This window comes from Tigriopus californicus, chromosome 11, assembly GCF_007210705.1.
Source record: "Tigriopus californicus strain San Diego chromosome 11, Tcal_SD_v2.1, whole genome shotgun sequence".
NCBI lineage: Eukaryota > Metazoa > Arthropoda > Copepoda > Harpacticoida > Harpacticidae > Tigriopus > Tigriopus californicus.
The window spans coordinates 5,869,801-5,878,490 of NC_081450.1; positions in this window are offsets into that span (position 1 = coordinate 5,869,801).

Below are 8,690 nucleotides of genomic sequence, written 5' to 3' on the forward strand. Positions count from 1 at the left end.
CATATTTAAGAATGGTTTCTCTCTCTATATAGATATTGAGGTACGTACCCCCAGCCTTGTGCATGAAGCAAGAATTGGAATGAAGTAAGTTTGGCTGGGGTGACCTAGATCTGTCTGGTTTGCGGGGGTGTTAATTGATACGACGGAGTTCGTCTGGAAATCAGAGGTTGCGGGTCTAGGATGCATCAGGACTCCGAAATTTTCCCATCAGAAAGAATATTTGTTATGAATGTTGGGTGTTCTGAGTTGGGTGGAAAACAAAGACGTCATAGCGCACCGGGGCTCTTGGATGTCGTTTAGATCGGCGGAGGCATTGATGGGGCACGCCCCCACTAATGATCCCATGTTCGTCCCCCGAGGTACCCTCTGATTGAAGTGAGGTATGGGGTTGGCTTAAGAGCTTCTCTTGTGCTTGGAGGAGGATCTGTTGCGACTTTTCATTGGGTTTATACTTATCTAGGGATTTTGAAGGTGTATTTGATGTTGCAGAGGGTCCGGAATTGTCTGAGGAGGAAGGATGGTGCATGAGTCTTTGGCTTGGTATTGACGTCCAGTGCGTGTTTGTTTCTTACAGCTTCGTCTTTCTTTCTCATTACCTTCACTTTGGTTGGTTTAGCCCCACGGGTTGTTAAAAGCTCGGTTTTGTAGTTGCTAAGCATCAAGGATGCCAGGGGAAGGCCTGTGACTGGGTGTGGGGTACTGCGATACTCTCTGAGACAAGAGCAAAAGACCTCACGTATCTCGGATTTGGATCTGCCGGATGCTTGAAACGTTTTCTTCAGAATCTTCATGAAAGTCTCAGTACGGTTGGCGCGGGGATGATATGGAGCATTGAAAAATGATACTTCTTGAGGCCCCAGTGTCGGGTGTGGCAGTGAAATTGAATGAAGCAGAGTTTGCACCGGAAAGAATGTGTACTTCGCACTTTGGAGTGGGTCTAGATACCGAGCTCATGTAACAGCTTATAGCATACGTCTTGTTATCCTGTGTGTGCGGTGAGGCGTCATGAGATTTTCTGGTGACTTTCTTGAAAGGCTTGAAACAGACTTTTGAGGCATGCCCATTTCTATGTCATTTACTGCAAGTCAGTTCATCTTTTCTCGGGCAGTTATAGATGCGTTCGTTTGAGCTGCATCTAAAACAATGTTTCTTAAGATTTTCAGGAGTTTTCTTCATGGAGAAATGAGGCTTTCTGATCCTGTCCTTCTCATAGGTCTTGTTAACCTGGTGCTGGTTCGTAACCGATTTGATTGTAAACATTGCAACTTCGTAAGCAACGACTTCCTTGTTCGTTGCCTCAAGAGTTTGCTTATCCAATTTCATAAACCGTTCCTGGAGCCTGTCGTCCTTACATCCAGGAATATAACGAAAAATGTATGAATGTATGTGTTTGGTTTGGGTACTCGGGGATTTTGTGTGAGGAACAAATTTAATATGAGACCCCAGGCCTCCCCATAAGCCTATATGCTTGTTTTCGTGGGGTGCCTTGATGTCGCCAGGCCATAATCCAACATTTAAGGTGGGTCCCAGCAAGTGATTCTAGATATGGAAAACCCGATCCGCTTCACAAGAATACATTCCTTCTTGCTCCCTTCTTGCCTCGACTATATCTTGCAAGAAAAACAGTTGTTAATGGAGCAACGAGTTGAATACGAGCAACAAATGGTGTCTGTAAAATGTTTGTTCCACTCTTTCCAAGTATTTTTTGGTGTTAATTTTAGTTTAGTTACCGACTTAAAGTCATTCCAGGATTTAAGAAACGAGTAGGGAGGCAGTTTTCGAAGCCAATTGGGTCGTGTGAACGGCAAATAAAAATATATGTCACCCCCCCTTTGCACTTTAAAGTGTGCTGATCAACGATGGTTGGCGTAATATCCATGATACAATTAAAGAGAAACTTAATATGACTGTGGTTTTGAAATATATTACCAATTAGCTTTTGCACGGGTGATCCATCGAATTGCTTTCTTTTGTAGAGTAGTTAAACTTTTAATTGCAGAACACTGGCCAAAATAAGTAATGCCATATTCAAGTTTACTCTTTATTAAGTCCTTGTTAAGTATACTCCTCAATTGAGTCGGGAGGGATTTCTTTGCCATGAAGAAGGTATTTAAAGTTTTTCGGATGCTCTGATTGAGGTATTTGACGTGATCTTTCCACGTTAAGTGATGGTCAAAATTTAATCCCAGAAACCAGAAATTTTACATGTTTATTTTGTTGACTAGAACCTCTTCAATAACATGTCCGTTTATTAAAAGTTTAAAATTGAACGAAACAGGTCGTGGGCTGAAAGCAATGAGTTTAGTCCTTTCAAAGTTCATTACTAATCTATTATTTCTAAACCAATCTGATATGCCTATCAGCCATTGACTAGTCTCCTCTTTAAGTTTATGTAAGTCGTTATCGAAATGCTGCAAAGTCGTGACATCCGCAAATAGAGTCACATTGAATGGTGTTGATTGAGGAAGGTCATTTATTAGGATCAAAAAGAGAAGCGGGCCAAGAATACTCCCCTGCGGAACACCACAAGTGATGGGTGCGCAGGTTGAGACATAATTGCCGTCCTGAACTAATTGTTTACGATCATTTAGGTAAGAATTGAACCATCGGAGTACATTATTACTGCACCCGTACTTGCCCATTTTATCCAGTAAAATACGGTGGTTTACAGCATCGAATGCCTTTTGGAGGTCTACAAAGATGCCCAAGGAATATTTAAAATCATTTCCCTTCTTGAAAATGTTTTGCATAAAGTTTTGTATGGCGTGGAGTGAAGCGTGTTTTGGCCGGAAACCAAATTAGAAGGTGCTAAAGTGATCTTTTTCAAAAATATAGATCACTTCAATAGAAAGTTGGGCAAGATCAGCCTCATCGCCTTTTTGGCGTAAAGCCGTAGGGAAGTCGGAGAACTTTTGATTCTTGGCTTGTGTACACCGCAAGAAATCCAATCGTCTGGTAAATAATGGATATGGTTGAAGGAACTCGTCTTCCAATTGACCAATGCAAGACATGTCACATGTCGGAGGAGGAGAAGACCGGCGTACTTTCTAACAATTTGATCCCCATCTTGGTTTGGAAATGAACGTCAAGGCATATGAAGAAGTTGGCTTGTTGATTGGGCACTGTTTGACGTTCAAGATTAGAGGTGGAATAAAAAGCTCTGAACTTTCTTACCCACGATCAAAATTTCGTTTGATTATGGTCTCTGGTCAGTCTATCGGGCTTGAGAGCATAGTTCACTGCGAGTTTGGACTCTGGATTGTTAGATGTAGATGGGGGAGAAATCGAAGGTGGTGCAGGTACAATGTTTGCATTAGATAGGGCGGTGTCCACTTGATCAGTAATTGTTCTGAAAAAGTTAGCGACTCCATCCATTTCATCAGCATATTGATCAAAATTGGTCCCATCAATCTCCTATCACATGAGTAATTTATCCTAAATATTGTTTGCATTGGCCCCAAGCTTTACGTAAGCCTTTTCCAGGGCATGTGTTACGAGCGATGTTGGATTGGATTGGACTTGCGTAGTCAATTTCTTAATGGTCTCTGTCGTGCGTGTAAAGTGACCTTTGTAAGCCTGTACGGAATTTTTTAATTCCACCAACGCCATTTTGAAATTCCCAGTGGTTGTAGGGAAGGTTGTGGGTTCGATGGATTAATGACTACCACGTTACCCCACACTTGACACCATGTTAAATTAAGCACGAGAGAAACGCCATCATGTTCAGGAAAGCATGTGTTTACCAAGAACTGGAATTGTGTGTGGAGGTGAAAAACTAGTTCCTTGAGGGTGACCAAATAATGGTGAGAAAAATGGAACATAACACCTTTCAAGATCCGCAATGAGAATCCTGGAATCAATAATTTGAACCTTCTGGAGATTGATACAGATGGCGAAGTCAAATGAAAGAGAACTGACAATTATTTCTTCCAAGTGCAAGGCCAGCTTGCTGTCGCCGCCAAGAAGTTATGATACTTCATTGTTTATACATTTGTTGACACCACTATTATCAAAATTCCGTATGAGGAGTCCTTTTTTAAAACTGAAATGCTTCCAATATTGAGGAAGTTTTTTGACGAATATTGCATGAAGTATATTATTTCTCAGTTGTAACATTGATATTACTTTGATTCTCGAGTGAATAAAGGCTTAACAATTGTTTTGCCATTTGATGAGGAATGCAGTGTGGTTGAATCTTAAATTGCCATTCCGTCCCATGCAAGGGCGATTTCGAAGAAAAAGGGTGGTTTTAAAAACTTTATCCGGGCTGTTGAAACTCCCATCACTTCAAATGTCTCTTTGAGAGATATTTTATAATCTATAAAAACACTTTTAAGATATGTAAAGGACCACTAAGGATGATAACCGCTCAATGAAATGAGTTCTTGTACTAGAAAAGAATGGTCCTAAAAGCCCACCACAGCCCAAGCATTTGAATCCAAGAGTGTGCCCATCAAGGCACCTGTTGGTCACAGGTGACCGCATTTCTCAGGCTGATTTGCCATTTGAAACGAAGGGCCCCATTCTTCTCCCAAGCAATGATGTGTTGGTGGCTTTGATCATTCAATCCGTCCATGAGAGGCATGCACATGCACCTCAAGAGACAACGTTGGGGCTGCTGAGAGGGAAATTCCACATCATACACGGACGAGCAGAGGTCAGAAAGACATTGAGGAGGTGCAGAGTCCGTCGCCAGCACCGCTCAAAACCATTGGAACAACGGATGGGCAATCTTCCAAAAGAGAGAGTGTCAGTCTCGCCCGCTTTTACACACGTGGGGCTAGATTTCACAGGTCCCCTCTGGATAAGAGGAGACAATGGAGCACCACGGAAAGGCTGTATATGCGTGTTTACCTGAGCAGCAAGTCGTGGAGTGCATTTTGAGCTCACAAATAGTATGAGCAGAGGAATTCTTATCTGCATTAACGAGAATGGTTAGTCGAAGAGGCAATCCCTTAACCATATTTAGTGATAATGCCAAGTGTTTCATCCGAGCCGACCAAGTATTGCGAAGAGGATACAACAGGGTCAACAAAATTGAGGTCGATTCAGGAGCTTTACAAAGATTTTTGAGCAATCGCGCCATCAAGTGGAAATTCATTAACGAGAGAGTTCCACTTTGAGGAGCATTCTGGGAACGCCTTTAAGGAAAGTGTTAGGTGGGTCGTTACTTTTGTATTCAGAATTGACAACAATGTTAACCGAAATTGAAGCGACCATGAATACAAGACCACTAACCTATCAAACCACAAATGATCTTGATGTGAGCCACATCACACCAGCTCATCTGATATTGGGGCGACCGATCTTTCATTTGCCACCAGTCACAGGGGTGGCGGTATCGTTTTCGAGGAGATATTGGCATTTGAGACAAACCTTGGACAAAATTTGGATGCGATGGTCCAAGGAATATGTTCCTACTTTGATATCTAGGCGAAAATGGTACGTAGAAGAAGAGGTTCCAAAGATTGGAGATGTCTGTCTCATAATGAAAGACAATGTCAAACGACCACGGTGGCCGTTACGGGTTGTGATTGAGGCCATGCGAGGAAAAGATGGATTGATTCGCACTTTCAAGCTCAGAACTTGTAAAGGTATTCTTCGTCGCCCAATTCAAAAACTCTATTGGTTTGTAAAGGCCTCCGACCAACAAGAAGATTCTGGTTCTGTCGAAATTGACCGTCAGACCAAATAACCTGTAAAGCAACAAACACAAAGGAACTTTGCGGATTGCACACGAACACACCACAATGGAGATGATTTGATGCATCGTTGCCCCAAGGTGCATCAAGGGGGGAGGATGTTCAGAATCTTGTCACCCGATCGGGGAGAAGAATCCGGCGACCCTTATAAACGGTTTGGAGAGTGTCTACATACTCCAATTACTCGTTCGTAGTCTTCCAGTGGGTTGTTGTTTGACGTGCCATTTTTCACTAATAGACTTATGTTTTGAAACAAATAAAAGACTGAGAAAGAATAAAGTGAACGGTTGCAAACCCAAGTCTATTCAAGCCGATTGAAGCAGAACATGTGGTTCCTGAAGAAAATGATTCTTGCAGATCTTGTGGAGATTAACAACTACATACTTAATGATCAAACAACCTTGGATAGATATCCATTAACGCACACCCATGATTGTGCTACCCATCTCGTCGGATCTTTAATATCTTCTAAGATTGACCTTGTAAAGACTTCTCGGCACTTCCTGTGTTTGAAAAGGACGTACATAAAAACCCTTTGGCCTTTTCAATACAAGCGTGTGCCTTTTGGGCCTTTCAATTCTGCCCAGACGTTTCAGCGCTTTATCGAGGAGGTCGCCAGAGGCCTTGACCTTGAGAGGCATTTCGCATATGTGGGTGACATTCTCGTTGCCTCTGTCTCTCATTCTGAAAACTTACTGCATTTGCTAGAGCCTTTTTGCTGGCTCCAAGCTTACGGGCTGATTATCAGTGAAAAATGTACCTTTGGTCAACAAGAGCATTAATTCTTGTGCTATGCAAGTCATTTTGTGCCCACGTCCTACTAAGTTTAAAGATCTCATTTTTTTTTGACGCAAACGTGCTGTTGAGGTTAAAATTGGCGAACGCTATGGAGGAAAATGCATTCAATTCATCTGGATAAAAATTACGTTCCCCCCATCCCCCCATCTCTGTCCAGTGATGACGTCGTCCTTGTCTCAATCGAACGTGTGCGTCAAATACAATGTGTTCTTGAAACTCGTTACAAAGTGGGCACAAAATGACTGGCTTAAAACCATCTTGTTAAGATCTTAACAACATCGTGCTACCTCATTCAATTTACGCTCTCCATGGTTTAAGTTTTGAATGCTCATAACAAGAGCTGTAAAAATGTTGATTAAGTTTCGCAAAATGGCGGCTAGAGAAAGTTATGAAAAATGGCAAAATAGATGGACAATAGTTGATCACATATGCGGAAATCCCAAATGACTGATGATTTAAAACAAAATTATTGTTGCAAAAAAGTTAACAATGTTGAGTAAATGAATATGAAGCTGTATAACCAGAATGTCATGTTTAGCTATTCCAGTTTTTGAATGCTTTGCACCAGCTGAATTCTAATAGAGGGAGGCTTTGCTCCTTGCTTGCTTTCTAATCTAAGGTAAGAAAAAAGAGTTAAGAACCTGTCTTTCAAATATCTTTTTTGGGTATGTTAGAGGTATATGGCAAAGGTTTTAAAGACTTATTTTGCTCTTGGCACAATCAATGAGCAATTTTTGAAGTAAAGGGTAGGGTTCATGTAGAATTTCCTTCAGATTTTTAAATTTTCGTATTTTAGGACACTTTTGGACACTTTTGGACAGGGGTGGACAAAAATGTCCAAAAATGAAATGCGCGCCCTGCATAGTGGTGTATTTCTCATGGTTGCCAGATGGTTAAATTCATAACCAAATTTCTTCGATTTGGGCTAAATTGTGACCCTTGCGGCTATAACAATTTGAAGTGATTAATGGCTAAATTTGGGCTAAATTTGATCATGGACTGTTTTAAATGAAAGTACTCAGTATAAGTGTTGGACATAACAACATCTTCTACATTCTTAACATTTTTTCTAGCGACTTCAACTAATTCCTTACCTGAGACTTTACCTGAGTCTTTACTTGAGTCTTTTCTTAAGTCTTTACTTGAGTCTTTACCTGAGTCATTACCTGAGTCTTTACCTGAGTCATTACCTGAGTCTTTACCTGAGTCATTACCTGAGTCATTACCTGAGTCTTTACCTGAGTCATAATTTGAGACTAATTTTTTTAGAAGTGCTGGACATAGCAGCTTCTCCAAACTTGACACTTTCCCTCCCTAGGGACATCATCTGAGCCTTTACCTGAGCCTTTACCTGAGTCACTTTTGCCTATAAATTGAGATACACATGAACAATATGTAATCAGTTATCAGATCAAAGTCTTCACAACAACTTGACCTGGATTAAACCATTCTTCAGATCTGCGCTCTTTAATCAGTTTTGGGATCATCAAAAATCAAAACTCCAAACTGTATCCTCTTCAAGTGTGTTTGTCACAGCTTAGCACTACTAAACTAAAGAAATGCTAAATATGTTCAATTTTGCTATGTATTTTAAGGAATTGGAAGCACATGATATTTCTGCTTTGGAATAAGAAATACATACTATATGTACTTTTTGGGATAATAAAACTTATTATTATGTACATTAGTCTAGACTTTTTTATTGTATTGGAATGGCTACATCGGGCTAAATTGAAATCTCAGTTTTGCTATTTTAGTTCTCTTGAACCTGGCAACCCTGGTATTTCTAGAGTTTGAGGTACAAGAAGGTAGATTGTAAGGCTAGATTGCCAATTTCAAACCTCATTCATTAAGAGGAACTGATAAGTACAGAGTGGCATATTACAAATAATCTAACGATATCTTAGAGACGATGGGTAACACTCTTATCGACTGCCGTCAAATCAATGTCTGAAAATGCAAGTGAGCGCAGTCTTAAGGGCAGAACCAAAGCTAAGGGCATCCTAAAGGCCGGCAAAGACCAAGGGACGTTGGTGAGTCTTTCAGTGTTACTCCTTAAACCTTTGGAAAGTGGAGAACCTCATACAAATGCCATAAATCCTTTTTGATCAGACCGGACCAAGGGCCGAAATCTGGAATTTCAAGAGTCAATCTTTCGGTGGCCAAACATCAAAGGGTTACCAATGGCTC